The sequence below is a fragment of the Cucumis sativus genome, chromosome 4 (genome assembly GCF_000004075.3).
Source record: "Cucumis sativus cultivar 9930 chromosome 4, Cucumber_9930_V3, whole genome shotgun sequence".
Taxonomy (NCBI): Eukaryota; Viridiplantae; Streptophyta; class Magnoliopsida; order Cucurbitales; family Cucurbitaceae; genus Cucumis; species Cucumis sativus.
The window spans coordinates 8221990-8237954 of NC_026658.2; the positions used below are offsets into that span (position 1 = coordinate 8221990).

The window sequence follows — 15965 nt, forward strand, 5'->3', positions numbered from 1 at the left end:
CTCTTCTTTCACTTTTCTAACAAAAGATAGTATGAATATGGCTGCACATCATTAAAGCTTACTATTATCGCAAGACGACACACTTGAAAAAAAAACATTTAGATTGAATTAATATAGTAAATATACTTTTGCAATGACATATCTACCATCAAAATATATATTTCAAGCATAAAATACTTAATTGACCTTCTATACAAATCAATCAAACTTTAACCATATTCAAAACTTGAATGTTGACCTTTGTGTCAATAAATGAAGCAAAAATATCAAGCCAACATTGAGATCAAATTAGACCTTTAGTACAATTCTATAAGCCAATTTTAAACCTTTCAAGAAACCAATTCTATAAGTCAATCGTCTTCCTTGAGATAGAGAACAATTCAAGAAACTAATTTAGACCTTGAGTACAATTCTATAAGTCAATTTTAAAGTTATCAATGTATCAATACAATTGAGATTCTTACCTCGTCTTTATGATGTGGCATAGTTATATTACATTGTCCAGTAGATACGTCCCAAATCTTGATTTGCTTACCAGCACTTGCACTAGCAAATATGCAATCAAGAATTTGAAACAAAATAACTCCAAGATGCAAGTAGGTCAACAATTTTAAGTGAAATGATTAAAATGGGAAATTAAATTAGCCTTAACAAGAAAACTAGCAACTTACAATTCTACAGAATAACAAAGACTATATTCAAACTTCTTAAAGAAACCACAGCTTCTAAGTCCACAAAGGAAGATGTAGTTATCAGTTGTCAAAACACTTCACATTTACTTGATACAATCTTCAACAAGGCTAAAATCAATATTTTATATAATAAAAAACCAAATAATATAAACATGGACAAATTCCCTTCCTGAAGGTTCATGAAGATGATTCTCACTCATCTTGTTCGTTCTTTTTGAATGAGACGCTGTTCGCACGAGATTTCCGGAGAAATTTAATTCGTGGACTTGAACTTGGGTTGATGTTGAATTTTTGTTGATTTGATGCGATGCGGTTCAATCTCTAGAATTTGATCCTCTGATTCACTCTCAACTGTATGTCTACGCTTGATTTAGAGGAAGCGGAGCACGTGATGTTCTTGAAGTTTGTTGAACGTCTACGCTTGATTTGGAGAAGCGGAGCACGTGATGTTCTTGAAGTTTGTTGAACGTCTACGCTTGATTTGGAGAAGCGGAGCACGTGATTTTCTTCAAGTTGGTTGAATGCTTACGCTTGATTTGAGGAAGCGGAGCACGTGATGTTCTTGAAGTTGGAGTCTTGGAAGAAAGTTTGTATCTTCAAAACAGCTTCAATCTTCGAGGATGGTCAACTTCAGAAGTTAGGGAGTCTTCTAGCTTTTGGAAGAATTCTCTCTGGATCTTCTAGAGTCAAAATTTTCCAACCCCTGCAAATGAGGAGAATTCCTCTATTTATAGAGTTCACTGGTGGGCTTTATGGGTTTGAACTTGGTTGGTCCATGGACCAGACCCATGGGCTCAACCATATGGACTTAGGTTATATTTAGTCTTTGGGCTCAATTAAGCTTATTTTTTTTGGCTTAATTGAACTAAAATGATTAACTTAATCCAACGATTAATATGAAAACATGTGGCATTATTAGAATGACCAATTTATTTATTTTAACTCTTTAATTTGGGGCATGTGTCAATTTTAATTAGTCCCAAATTTAATTATTTGTACTTTTCATCATTAACTTAATAAATGATGTGGCAACTTGTAATTGGTCTCAAAATTTCTTATTCAACAAATGCCCCCTTTTCGAGATTTATGCACGTATATGGGTGAATGAATCTCGGAAAAGATAAATTTGAAGTCAAAGTACGAGCCTTCTTTTTTTTTTTTTTTACTCAATTCAGCATATCAAATTAATCAAACTATGAATTTAGTACGTGAGTTTGATTTAAATTTAAAATAAGGGTTGGAATATGGCCAAACCTTAAAAAAAATTCAAAGTTTTATTTCCCACTTAATTTTATTTGAGGGGAAAAAAAAATTAATATGATGATTTTTTTTTTTTAAAGTAAAATTTGGAATATAACCAAAATTTTAATTTTGAAATAAGGATAAGGTTTCTACCGTACCTTAATTTATCTTGGGGATGCATAAGAATTTGGAATGACCAATTTTAATTTGAGATAAAAAAAATCAGGTCCTCAATCTTAGGTAAAGTTGGATTTATGGCTCCGATTTAAATTCATGATAAAAAGGAGGTCATATATGCAAGTTAATTTAACTTGAATTTTGAAATTGAGAATATTTATATATATATATATATATATGTATATATTTTTAAAAATGTTGAAATTTTTAAATATTTTAAATATCTCAATAAAAGTTAAACTTGAGATTTATCCAAAAAAAAGAAATAATTTAAAATAAAATAAGATAATTGGATTATCTTTTCTTTATATATATATATTTTTTAAAAATCATTCCTATTCCTTTTAGGAATTGGATTTGTTTTTTTTTAAAAAAATAATTAAATATCATTCCTAATCCTTTTAGGAATTGGATTTGTTGGGCTTATAAATAGACTCATACCCTACTCACTTATACCTCATCCAACGCTTATTCCTCATCAAATCGGCAGAAAGGTATAGAAAACTTTTTTCTCCCTTTCTCTTTTTTTTTTTTTCTCTTTTTTTTTTTTGTGTGTGTGTTTTTTTTTTTTCTGTTTTGTTTTGTTTTGTTTGTTTTTTTTTTTTTTTGTTTTTGTTTTGTTTTTTTTTTTTTTTTTTTTTTTTTTTTTTTTTTTGCAGGAATGACTTTGTCGAGCTTCTTCTAGGGACGATCGGGCTTCTGCCGTCAGATCTATCGCCCTAGTAGGAGAGATCGACTCTGTCATCGTCGGGCTTCGATCTTCGTTTGCAGAAATGACTTTGTTGAGCTTCTTCTAGGGACGATCGGGCTTTTGCCGTCAGATCTATCGCCCTAGTTGGAGAGATCGACTCTGTCATCGTCGGGCTTCAATCTTCGTTTGCAGAAATGACTTTGTTGAGCTTCTTCTAGGGACGATCGGGCTTTTGCCGTCAGATCTATCGCCCTAGTTGGAGAGATCGACTCTGTCATCGTCGGGCTTCAATCTTCGTTTGCAGAAATGACTTTGTTGAGCTTCTTCTAGGGACGATCGGGCTTTTGCCGTCAGATCTATCGCCCTAGTTGGAGAGATCGACTCTGTCATCGTCGGGCTTCGATCTTCGTTTGCAGAAATGACTTTGTTGAGCTTCTTCTAGGGACGATCGGGCTTTTGCCGTCAGATCTATCGCCCTAGTGGAGAGATCGACTCTGTCATCGTCGGGCTTCAATCTTCGTTTGCAGAAATGACTTTGTTGAGCTTCTTCTAGGGACGATCGGGCTTTTGCCTTCAGATCTATCGCCCTAGTTGGAGAGATCGACTCTGTCATCGTCGGGCTTCGATCTTCGTTATCACCAATTGAGCTTCTTCGTTTTTTTTTTTTCTTCTTCTTCTTATTCTTTCTTCTTTTTGTTTTTTTCTTCTTTTGCTTCTTTCTTTTTTGTTTTCTTCTTCTTCTTCTTTCTTTTGTTTTTTTTTGTTTTTCTTTCTTTTTGTTTTTGTTTTTTTTTGTTTTCTTCTTCTTCTTCTTTCTTTTTGTTTTTTCTTCTTTTGCTTCTTTCTCTTTTTGTTTTCTTCTTCTTCTTCTTTCTTTTTGTTTTTTTGTTTTTCTTTCTTCTTCATTCTTTCTTCTTCTTGCTTCTCCTTTTTTTTTTCTTTCTTGGTTGTGGTACCAGGGAGAAGATGAAGATAATCATCTAGCTTGCGACACCTTAGAGCTGATGAAAATGAATTCCATCGGCCGGGTTGCGACACCTGTTAGATGATAAAGATGAATACTCTCAGCTACGACATATAGGAGAAGATGAAGATGAATCCTCTCGGCTATGAGATATGGGAGGAGATGAAGATGAATTCTGTTCATTGCAGCACTTGGAAGAATATGAAGATGAATCCTCTCAGCTATGACATATGAGAGAAGATGAAGATGAATCCTCTCGGCTATGACATATGGAAGGAGATGAATCCTCTCGACTATGACATATGGAGGAGATGAAGATGAATCCTATTATTCAATTGCAGCACCTGGGAGAAGATGAAGATAAATCCTCTCGGCTATGACATATGGGAGAAGATGAAGATGAATCCTCTCGGCTATGACATATGAGAGAAGATGAATCATTTTCGATTGCAGCACCTGGGAGAAGATGAAGATAAATCCTCTCGGCTATGACATATGGGAGAAGATGAAGATGAATCCTCTCGGCTATGACATATGAGAGAAGATGAATCATTTTCGATTGCAGCACCTGGGAGAAGATGAAGATGAATCTTCTCAGCTATGACATATAAGAGAAGAGGAAGATGAATCATCTTTGATTGTAGCACCTAGAAGAAGATGAAGGTGAATCCTTCTGGCTACGACATATGAAAGAAGATGAAGATGAATTCTCTTTGGTTGCAACTCCTAAAAGAAGATGAAGATGAATCTTCTTTGGTTGCGACACCTGAAAGAAGATGAAGGTGAATCTTCTCGGTTGCGACTCTTAGGAGAAGATGAAGATGAATCTTCTCAGTTGCAATTCCAATGAGAAGATGAAGATGAATCCTCTCGGTTGTAGCACCTAGAAGAAGATGAAGGTGAATCCTTCCGGCTACGTCATATGAAAGAAGATGAAGATGAATCCTCTTTGGTTGCAGCACCTGGAAGAAGATAAAGATGAATCTTCTTTGGTTGCGACACCTGAAAGAAGATGAAGGTGAATCTTCTCAGTTGCAATTCTTAGGATAAGATGAAGATGAATCCTCTCGGTTGCAACACATAGGAGAAGACAAAGATGAATCCTCTCACTTGCGACACCTTAGAGCAGATGAAGATGAATCATCTTCGGTTGTTACATCTGAGAGAAGATGAAAATGAATCTTCTTGATTACGACTCCTAGGTGAAGATGAAGATGAATCATCTCGGTTGTAACACATGGAGGAAGACAAAGATGAATCCTCTCACTTGCGACACCTTAGAGCAGATGAAGATGAATCATCTTCGATTGCAAAACTTAGAAGAAGATGAAGATGAATCCTCTTCGGTTGCAATAAGCTGAAGATGAAGCAGAGGTTAAAGCTTTAGCATTGCATGCATCTTCTTCAAGAGGCAGAAACGATGTTACACTGTCGTTTTCATCTTGGAGAGGCGAAGGCAGAGCTGCCCGATCGTCGTCCTATCAAAGTTGTACCATCGTTATCCTCTCAAAGAGCTGGAGCTGCAGCATCGATGAAGCCTTCAAACTTGAATATAAGGAATCATCAATGAAACTTTTATGCTTGAATTTGAGGGATCATTAATGATGCCTTTGAGCTTGATTTTGAGATTCTTTTTTTTTTTTCTTTTTACATGCACTCAACTTGTACATAGTCTTTGCACGGAGTTTGTACATCTTCAATTTATTTCATCTCATTGTTACTAAAGATGAACATCTTGAATTTAGGGATTTGCCCCCAATTTGTTATGATTCCTTAGTAGAGATGAACACCCTTTGAAGAAAAGAATTAACTCACGACGTAGTTCAAGGTTTTTTTTTTTTTTTTTTTTTTTTTTTTTTTTTTTTTATAATGGTGGACTGAACTTAAAGTTTTCTTTAAGTTGCCTACGTACCCTTTATAATGTAGGGATCAAGTCATAACGTAGTTCAACTTTTTTTTTGCTGGACTGGGCTTAAGGTTTTCCTTAAGCTGCCTACGTACCCTTTATAATATAGGGATCAAGTCATAACGTAGTTCAACTTTTTTTTTGCTGGACTGGGCTTAAGGTTTTCCTTAAGCTGCCTACGTACCCTTTATAATATAGGGATCAAGTCATAACGTAGTTCAACTTTTTTTTTTTTTTTTTTTTTACCTAACAAAATTAAGCATAAAATTTTTTAAGAAATTTACCATTGATTGGGCCAATTCGTAGTCCGTCTTGATCAACGATCTTGTATGCGCCATTTGTATAAACTTCTTTAACAATGTAAGGTCCATCCCATTTAGGTGTGAACTTATTTCCTGTATGCCTTGTTGTGATGATCGGTCTCCTTACGGCAAGTACTAGATCACCGACTTGAAAGGAGCGAGGTTTAACGTGTTTATCAAAAGCTTTGGACATTCTCGCTTGATAACATTCCAATGCTTGCTGAGCCTCTAATCGCTTTTCGTCAAGTGCTTCTAATTCTTGAAGACGTAACTTCACATTATCTTCGGTAGTCAATCCCTCTTGTACTGCCATTCTTAGTGACGGAATTTCCCTTTCGAGAGGAAGGACAGCCTCCACACCGTAAACAAGCGAATATGGTGTAACCCCTGTAGGGGTGCGATGAGTCGTCCGATAAGCCCATAATGCCTCGCCGATCTTTTCTTGCCAATCCCTCTTTGACTTGGAGACAATTTTCTTTAAAAGATTGCACAATGTTTTGTTGAATGCTTCTGCTAGTCCATTCGCAGCTGCGTTGTACATGGATGACTTATATTGCTTGAATTTGAATTTTTCACATAACTTGTCCATCATACTATTGGAGAATTGCTTTCCATTATCCGTCACGATTCGATGTGGAATACCGTATCGATAGATGATGTGTGTTCGAATAAAGTCTGCCACGTTCTCCTTCTTGGCTTCTCTCAATGAAATGGCCTCAGCCCACCTTGAAAAATAGTCTGTTGCTGCTAGGATATAAGAATGTCCTGCTGATGATTTTGGTGTAATGGGGCCAACCAGATCGAGTCCCCAAGCCTCAAAAGGCCAAGAAGCCACAGTTGGATGAAGAGGTTCTGGAGGTTGGTGTATGAAGTTTGCATGGTATTGACAAGGCTCACACTTCTTCACATAGTCTATTGAATCTTGGATCATCTTAGGCCAGTAGTAGCCCATTCTTCTTAGCTGGAATTGAAGCTTTGGTCCCGATTGATGTGCTCCACAAACACCTGCATGTACTTCCTTTAGAGCTTTTACCGAATCTTCCTTTCCGAGACATCGAAGGAAGAGCCCTTCAAGAGAACGGCGATATAAAGTTCCCTTGTAATAAATGAAGTGTGCTGCCCTTCTTCGTATCTCAATTTTATGACGAGAATCCTTTGGAAGCTTTCCATGTTCAAGATACTCTATGATGGGTTGACGCCAATCTTCTTCATCAATCAAATAGGATGTTGCCATGTTCACTTCCTGACATTCAGGCCTAACTGGGGGTATAATCCATCGTTGACAAAGTGGTATGTTCAGAGTTACATCATCTGGCATGGTCAAGGCCGTGGCTAAATTTGCCAATGCATCCGCTCTCTTATTTTCTACTCTAGGGACATGTTCTAACATCACATTATCAAACTTTTCCATCAATTGTCGAGCATAAGCAAAATATGGCTTCAAGTCTTCATGTTTCACGTCATATTGAAGCGAGAGTTGATTGATTATCAATTTTGAATCACCATAGACCTCTATGAATGACACTCCGATTTCTAATGCTATTTGAAGGCCAATTATCAAAGCCTGATATTCAGCCACATTGTTTGAACACAATTCGGAAAGTGCAAAGCTATAAGGCAACATATGCTTCTCAGGAGAAATGAGGACAATGCCTGCCCCCGCACCACTTCTTCGAGCTGCACCATCGAAGTACATAGTCCAAGGTTCCATAACTTCTGTGAAGAAAACCTCATCGTCTGGTAGGTCATCACATAACTTCCAATCCGAAGGAATTGGGTGGTCTGCTAAAAAGTCTGCTAGCGCTTGTCCTTTTATCGCCTTTTGGGGAATATAGACAATGTCATATTGTTGGAGTAGAACCGCCCATTTGGCTAAGCGTCCAGCGATGATTGGCCTGGATAGAACATACTTTATAGGGTCTGCTTTTGCCACTAGATGAACCGTGAAGGCCTGCATATAATGCCTCAACTTATCAATGGCAAAGAAAAGTGCAAGACACATCTTTTCGATAGGAGAATAGTTAACTTCAGCCCCAATTAATGTTCTGCTTAGATAGTAGAGAGAACGCTCCTTTCCCTTTACCTCTTCTTGTGCCAGTAATGCTCCTAAGGACCTTTCTTGTGCAGCAATGTACAATATTAGTGGTTTGTCAGGTACTGGAGCTCCCAGCACTGGGGGAGTAAGCAAGTATTTCTTTATGCTATCAAAAGCGTTCTGACAAGCTTCATCCCACACAAAATTTTCTCCTTTTCTCATCAACTTTTGAAAAGGTTGACACCGACCGGCCAAGTTAGAGATGAACCTTCGGATGTAAGCCAGTCGTCCTTGGAGACTTCTTAGGTCATGCAAACTTTTAGGTCTTGACATCTTCTGAATGGCATCAATCTTGGACTGGTCTATTTCGATCCCTCGATGCCTTACAATGAAGCCAAGAAATTTTCCTGAAGTTACACCAAACGCACACTTGAGAGGGTTCATCCTTAGCTGATATTTTCGCAAGCGATCAAACACGACTTTTAGATCCTTCAAATGGTCTTGTCGTCTCTTTGTTTTGACTACAAGATCATCAACATAACATTCAACATACCTGTGCAACATATCATCAAACACTTTCTGCATGGCACGTTGATAAGTAGCGCCGGCATTTTTCAATCCAAAGGGCATCACCTTGTAACAGTATATTCCCTTTGGAGTTCTGAAAGCTGTCATTTCTTCATCTGAGAGGGCCATCCGTATTTGATTATATCCAGACGACCCATCCATAAACGACAACGCCTCGTGTCCAGTAGTTGCATCAACCATGATTTCGGTGATGGGCAAGGGAAAATCATCTTTAGGGCATGCATTATTCAGATCGCGAAAGTCTACACAAACGCGAAGTTGTCCATTTTTTTTTCTAACAGGGACAATGTTTGCTATCCACGTTGGATATTTGACCTCGCGAATGAATCCTGCTTCGATCAACTTGTTGACTTCCACCTCGATTTGAGGGATAAGCTCCGGTCGAAAACGTCGTTGTGCTTGTTTAATCGGTCGATATCCAGGTTTAATTGCAAGATGATGGACTGCTACTTTTGGGTCAAGTCCTGGCATCTCCTTGTACGACCACGCAAAGATGTCCCTGTATTCGGTGAGCAAACTCATATATTTATCCACCTCTTCGTTAGAGAGGGACGCACTAATGAAAGTCGGGCGTGGTTCCTCTATTGTACCAAGGTTCACCTCTTTTAGCTCGTCTACAGTAGATTGGCCACCATCCTCTAAACTTTGTGGGGCATTTTCTGCGTCTTCTTCATGAGTTCCAGTCTCTGATTCCTCAATAATGGTGATGTGATGACATGAAGTTTCACATTCCCCTTGTTCCGACCCTTCTTTTTCAGGATTCGTTAGTATAACATCATGTCTTTTTTACCTTTAACGAACCTTGACTTGTATTGAGAGTAACAAAAGTTTTTCTTTTCATGCGAGAAGGAACGTTGCTATGAATTTCTCCATTTTCCTTTGTCTCGCAAGGAAACTTCTTACTACGATAATTATCGACATCTGTATGCTTAATTCGACGCCAAACTTTCACACGAGACATTGGTTCCTTCTTCTTTGTATCTATGTTGGAATCAATGTTGTCGTGTGATCCTTTATCCCCGAGATGATTAAAAATCGGAGCACGGGGTGCTTGTACATTTTTCTTTTTAGACACACCTAGCCTTTCAAAGGCTGATGGTCTTGTAGTTGTCAAGGCATGGCATGTGCTTTCTTCCTTTATGGGAGTCGTAGTTAGCCTTCGAAAGACCGAATGTCTCTCAAGGTTTGGTACTGACTGGAGCCTTTCTCTTTCTGCCTCTGTCATGCTTAGCCTTTCAAATACTACGGGACGTGCAACAGATGGTCTAATTCGATCAAATACTGAGATTCTCTGATTATCACCTTCTTTTACGTCAGTATTGTCATCCTCCTCTATAGTTATATGATTGATGTCAACCACTTTTTCCTTCCCCTTTTTAGTTATACGGATCGGTTCTGGCGACTTGTATCCGAGTCCTTTTCTCGACACGGGTATAGAATGTCCTTCCCGTAGAAGCTTCTTTTGAGTTGAGGAGAGCTCAGGTCGGTCATGAATTTCCAAGCTTTTAAACTCGGTGTGAGCTGTGAAGTCATAACCTGCTTTCGCCATCAATTTGTAAGCCTTGGGGTCGAATCCGTCTTTCGTTCGCCTTTGGGGCAAGTTTGCTTCCACCAGATCTACCTTTACCTCTTGCTTCGCTATCTTAGTTAGTGGTGTAGTGAAGCTTTCTTTTATGATTTCGATGTCACCAACTTTCAAACCTTTTGGAGACTCCATGAATGGTGATTCACCTTTCTTGCGCCTTGACAGAGGGACATAACGCAAAACTGGTGTGTTTGCAGCATTTTCATCCTTCAAGATCATACCCTTTGTGTTGCTAGTGTATGCTTCACCCTTTCCAGAGTTAAAGGTTCTCGCACTTTCATGTGGTTCTGTGGTTGCGAGTGATTTCAATTGTGAATTATCTTCTCCTTTTGTAAGAGGGGTTTCTGCAGGCAAAACTTCTAAAATATTATTATTCTTTGAATAAAACTTTGCATCTGCGAAGTGAGACTCAGCTTCTGAGAATGGATTAGAGTCGGCTTCAACCTTCTTTACACCGTCTTGATAAAATTTGAAGCACTGATGCAGTGTTGAAGTTACTACTCCGTTTCCATGAATCCAAGGACGCCCTAGTAACAACTTGTAAGTAGTCCTTGAGTCTATGACATGAAACAATGCACTGGCCTTTAGGTCGCCAATTATGAGTTCTAACCGTATCATGCCTATTGCTCTTTGGCTACCTTGGTTAAAACCTTGAATTACTAGCTTGCTATTTGAGAGCTCGTCCATCAAGATGCCTAATTGCCACATAGTCGACTTTGGCATTATGTTGACAGCTGAGCCATTATCAATGAGGATTCGATCGACTCTCTGTTCTCGAACGTATCCAGAAACATACAAAGGTCTATTATGAAGTTTAGATCCCAACAACAAATCCTCATCTGAGAAGTCTATAGACATACAATAAGAACCACTCTCATATGTCATAGTCGGAGTACTCGAAGTTGATGCTCTTGAATTTAGCAATGCATCAATAAGGATGGTTTTGGTCTCTTGAGGAAGTGATAATAGATCCTCTACATTAAACCTTGAAAGGTCTTTTGATACTCCCTCTCCTCCTAGTGATCTTGGAGGGATTATTTCTTCCTCCGTTGTGTTGATAGCATGACACGCAAAGACTTCTGGGTCTTCATCCTGATGATCACAAAGGAAGCTTTTTGGAAGGAAGTCTGCCAAGGTCACTAAGCGTTGAGGTCGAGAGAAATTCATGTCTTCATTATGTACGAGCTTAAACTTATGAGTCTTCTTCTTTTTCTTATTCTTTTGAGTCTTATTTCCTCTTCTATAGTTTTGGTAAGAGCGAGACTCTCTTTGGGTCGGGATCGACTGTCTTTTCTTTCGGTGGGTCACCACTATCCACCCTTCATCGTCTTCTTCAATTGGTCTTTTCTCTCTCTTTGAGGATCCTCGTATGAGATTTCCTGAAAGAATTGGACAACTATAGGCTCAAAGGTCCCGAACTGGACCAAGCTTTTCCTTTGCTCAAAAATCAATCTCGACGAAGAAGCCTCAGACATTATCGTCACTTCAGCGTGGTTTGTTTGAGCTACTTCCTCCAAATCTAGCTCAATCCTTTTCTCACGAGCCAACCTTAGAATTAGCTCCTTCAGCACGAAGCATTTCTCTACTGGATGACTGATGACCCGATGATACTTGCAGTAATTGGGATCATCTACCTTTCCTGCTTGCTCAGGTCGTTTACATTCTGGCAGCTGGATCAGCTGCTTCTCTAGTAGTTGCTCTAGCATGTCGGCGATATCTGAATCAGGAAATGGGTAAACTTTTTCCTGCCTTTCTTTTAAAGTCAGACGTCGCCTTTCGCTTCCATCATCCTTCTTTTCAACCCTCGCTTCCTTTCCTTTGGAGAATTTCAGCGGGGTTGTGTTTACGACCATAGATTCTTTCGAGGTGCTTTTCACTATCTTTTCAGCACCTTTCATCTCTTTCTTATCTTTCTTTACTTCAGGAACAAGAAAATCTTTAGTTCCTCTACTGGCGATGCTCAACTCCATATCATGAGCTCGAGTTGCCAGTTCTTCAAATGTGCGGGGCTTTATTCCCTGCAAAATGTAGAGGAGTCCCCAGTGCATGCCTTGGGTGCACATTTCTACAGCCGACAGTTCGGTGAGCCGATCTTTACAGTCAAGACTTAGAGCTCTCCATCTATTGATGTAGTCGATGACTGGTTCTCCCTTTCTTTGTTTCGTATTTGTAAGCTCCATCATGCTTACAGTACGCCTGGTGCTGTAGAAGCGATTGAGAAACTCCTTTTCTAGTTGTTCCCAACTTTCAATGCTTTCTGGCTCCAGATCAGTATACCATTCAAAAGCATTTCCTTTCAAGCTTCGAACAAATTGTCTGACTAGTTGATCTCCTCTTGATCCTGCATTCTCACATGTTTCGACGAAGTGAGCAACGTGCTGTTTTGGATTGCCCTTTCCGTCAAACTGCTGGAATTTTGGAGGCTGATATCCAAGCGGCATTCTCAAGTTGTCGATTCTTTTGGTGTATGGTTTAGAGTACATGAAAGAAGTCTGAGATGGGCCTCCATATTGTGCTCTGATGGAGCTTGTGATCATATCTTGTAATTGTTGAACCGAGAGAGAAGCCACAGAAGTTGATTGTTGTTGTGGCTGATTTTCTTGTACCACGTTCTTCCCTTTGTCATCAACTTTAACGACAGGAGTTTGACTCGATTCAGCAGTTTCACGAGTCTGCATCTGCTCCTTTAAAGCTGCAATTTCGTGGTCTCGTTCATCAACAACCTTCATCAGGAGATTAATTTTTCTCTCCATCTCCGCCATGGCAGTCTCGACTGCTACATCAGCCATCATGACGGACATCACATCTGGGTGTGCTTCTTTCAGTGACCTGCTAGAGGCAGAATCATAATCATTATATAGAGGATTTTCCTTGATGACAATTCCAGCTTTAGGAGAGTCCATCAATTGCTTCAGGATGCTCTGCGCGATGGCGGAACCTTGGTCTTGCCCTTGGATGATCCCCTTGGAACGACTACGGGTGATAGGTCCCGTGTAGGTGTCGCTTGCAGCTGAAGATTTGGATGCAGCTTTCTTTGATGCCATTGATTTGCTTGTAGATGTAGATGATGAGAGAGAGATGAGAGGTAGATATGGTCCCACCGGGCGTGCCAATTTGTTCGCACGAGATTTCCGGAGAAATTTAATTCGTGGACTTGAACTTGGGTTGATGTTGAATTTTTGTTGATTTGATGCGATGCGGTTCAATCTCTAGAATTTGATCCTCTGATTCACTCTCAACTGTATGTCTACGCTTGATTTAGAGGAAGCGGAGCACGTGATGTTCTTGAAGTTTGTTGAACGTCTACGCTTGATTTGGAGAAGCGGAGCACGTGATGTTCTTGAAGTTTGTTGAACGTCTACGCTTGATTTGGAGAAGCGGAGCACGTGATTTTCTTCAAGTTGGTTGAATGCTTACGCTTGATTTGAGGAAGCGGAGCACGTGATGTTCTTGAAGTTGGAGTCTTGGAAGAAAGTTTGTATCTTCAAAACAGCTTCAATCTTCGAGGATGGTCAACTTCAGAAGTTAGGGAGTCTTCTAGCTTTTGGAAGAATTCTCTCTGGATCTTCTAGAGTCAAAATTTTCCAACCCCTGCAAATGAGGAGAATTCCTCTATTTATAGAGTTCACTGGTGGGCTTTATGGGTTTGAACTTGGTTGGTCCATGGACCAGACCCATGGGCTCAACCATATGGACTTAGGTTATATTTAGTCTTTGGGCTCAATTAAGCTTATTTTTTTTGGCTTAATTGAACTAAAATGATTAACTTAATCCAACGATTAATATGAAAACATGTGGCATTATTAGAATGACCAATTTATTTATTTTAACTCTTTAATTTGGGGCATGTGTCAATTTTAATTAGTCCCAAATTTAATTATTTGTACTTTTCATCATTAACTTAATAAATGATGTGGCAACTTGTAATTGGTCTCAAAATTTCTTATTCAACAGACGCCAAGCAGTTAAGATAGTACCCTTCGCAACACCACATTTCTTAAGTGAGCTGGAATTTCAGAATGCGGCAATGGGGTTTTCCAAGTTTCAAACCATAGACTTTAGAAATGGATAATGTTTATTTTTTCAGAAACTAAAATCAGATAGTAACCAAAAAAGACTAATCACTAGGAAATGTTATAAAAAACCAAATCATATGCAATGTCTAAAAATATTATGGTTACTTGGAACGATTCGCTAACGCCTCAGAAAGAGAATCGAATATCCTTTCAAATGCATCCTTTTGAAGAATAACTCCAAGCACTTTCTGAAGTTTCCTTCTGAAATAAATACATATAGATTCCTTTCTTATTCTTTCAATAGCAAATGGTTGAGAAAGCAAAATAAATGGAATGAAACATTGAGAAATCATAATTTAGAACCAACAAATGGTGTCATATTGTCAAAGCAGATGAGTGAGGTGAAAAATAAAGACAATTAATAATCAATAATGTTACCTAGCAATCACAAGTAAACAATCATTTTCTGTAACAAAATTCTTTCGATTGATGAGTGAAAAGATAGAAAAACCAAAGGATCTTACAAAACACGACTACAATCAACTTGCCAATTGAAAAAAAGGACTTAATCACACATAAAAGTGAAAGAGTACAGTGATGTTTATGTAAAACTAAATCACACATAAAATTAATTATTTATTTTGCATTAAAACTTATGGAACAGCACCTAAAAGATACCAAACTTTGATGGAAATTTCTTCAAAATCCTCCAAATCTATAATATTTCATCCAAAACCTTATGGGTAACATTAATTTATGTCAAAACCAAATGGGTATTCAAGGAATCTAAGAAAACTCACTGAAATATTTGTCAAAAACCTTACTGAGAACTTGTCAAAATCACCTTAACTCCACTGGATAACACGATAACAACCTTTTTAAACTAAAGTATAACATTCCAAAATCACCAGTAATTTAATTTTGCACCAAACACTTAATGGATATCCATGACATTCAAGAAAACCAAGATTCTCACCAACTTTATGTCAAAAGAGCCAAAAACCGATCTTCTTATCGACTGGACAGCAACTCAACTCTTTCAAAACTTCAAATCTAACAATGAAATGTAATGGATATTGTTAAACTCAAGCCTAAACTATATATTAAAAAAGTTTCAAGAAACCCAACCAAAATATACAAAAATAAGAATACATTACTCAAAAACTCCAAGATCCAACTTCGGAAGACAAGATCGTGTGTGTGAGAGAGAGTGATCGAAGCGGCTCTGAACTAATACAAACAACTTCGGAGAGCGCAACGGTGACGTTTGGTGGTCAGTGTGGGGAGGGTGGCTTTAGCTCCACGAAGAAGATGATAATCTTTGTTGCCATTCACTTAATCCTTTTCAACTCTCACTTACTCTCCTTGTAAAACAACACAACAATAGTTTATGCAAGAACCCATCACAAAAATTCAAAGATTGATTCCAAAACGAAAATGAGAAATAAATGAAACCCAAATCAAATGAAGAAACCCAAGGATTCTTGAGGTGGAAGCATGATGAAGATTGGTTGCCGTTCGCGATCTAAGGTCTTAATACATACAAGTTGTTTTTTAGCTGAATAAATATGTACACTATTCTTAGAAATGAACTCTTCATTTAAAAAAACAAATATAACTGAATATAATTGTTCAATAAGCAACAAAATAGAAATAAAGTTCCTCTTAATCTTAGAAACCATGTTCAAGTTTTCTAAAAAACAAGATTCTATTTTTTGAAAAATAAAAACTTGGCATCTTCCACTGCATGAGCTGAAATGACATCTC

At 38.3% G+C, this 15965-nt stretch overlaps 1 long non-coding RNA gene across 2 annotated transcripts; it reads right to left on the reverse strand.

The window, feature by feature from the left end:
- Positions 1 to 14141: 14141 nt before the first annotated feature.
- On the reverse strand, positions 14142 to 15725 carry LOC116403464. Of its 2 annotated transcripts, none has more exons than XR_004216221.1 (3): positions 15356 to 15725; positions 15175 to 15251; positions 14142 to 14459 (listed from the first exon to the last, which is right to left on the reverse strand). It is a non-coding gene; the product is annotated as an uncharacterized LOC116403464 (long non-coding RNA). The 2 variants fall into 2 exon arrangements; XR_004216222.1 differs by having other exon boundaries at positions 15351 to 15725.
- Positions 15726 to 15965: the final 240 nt, after the last annotated feature.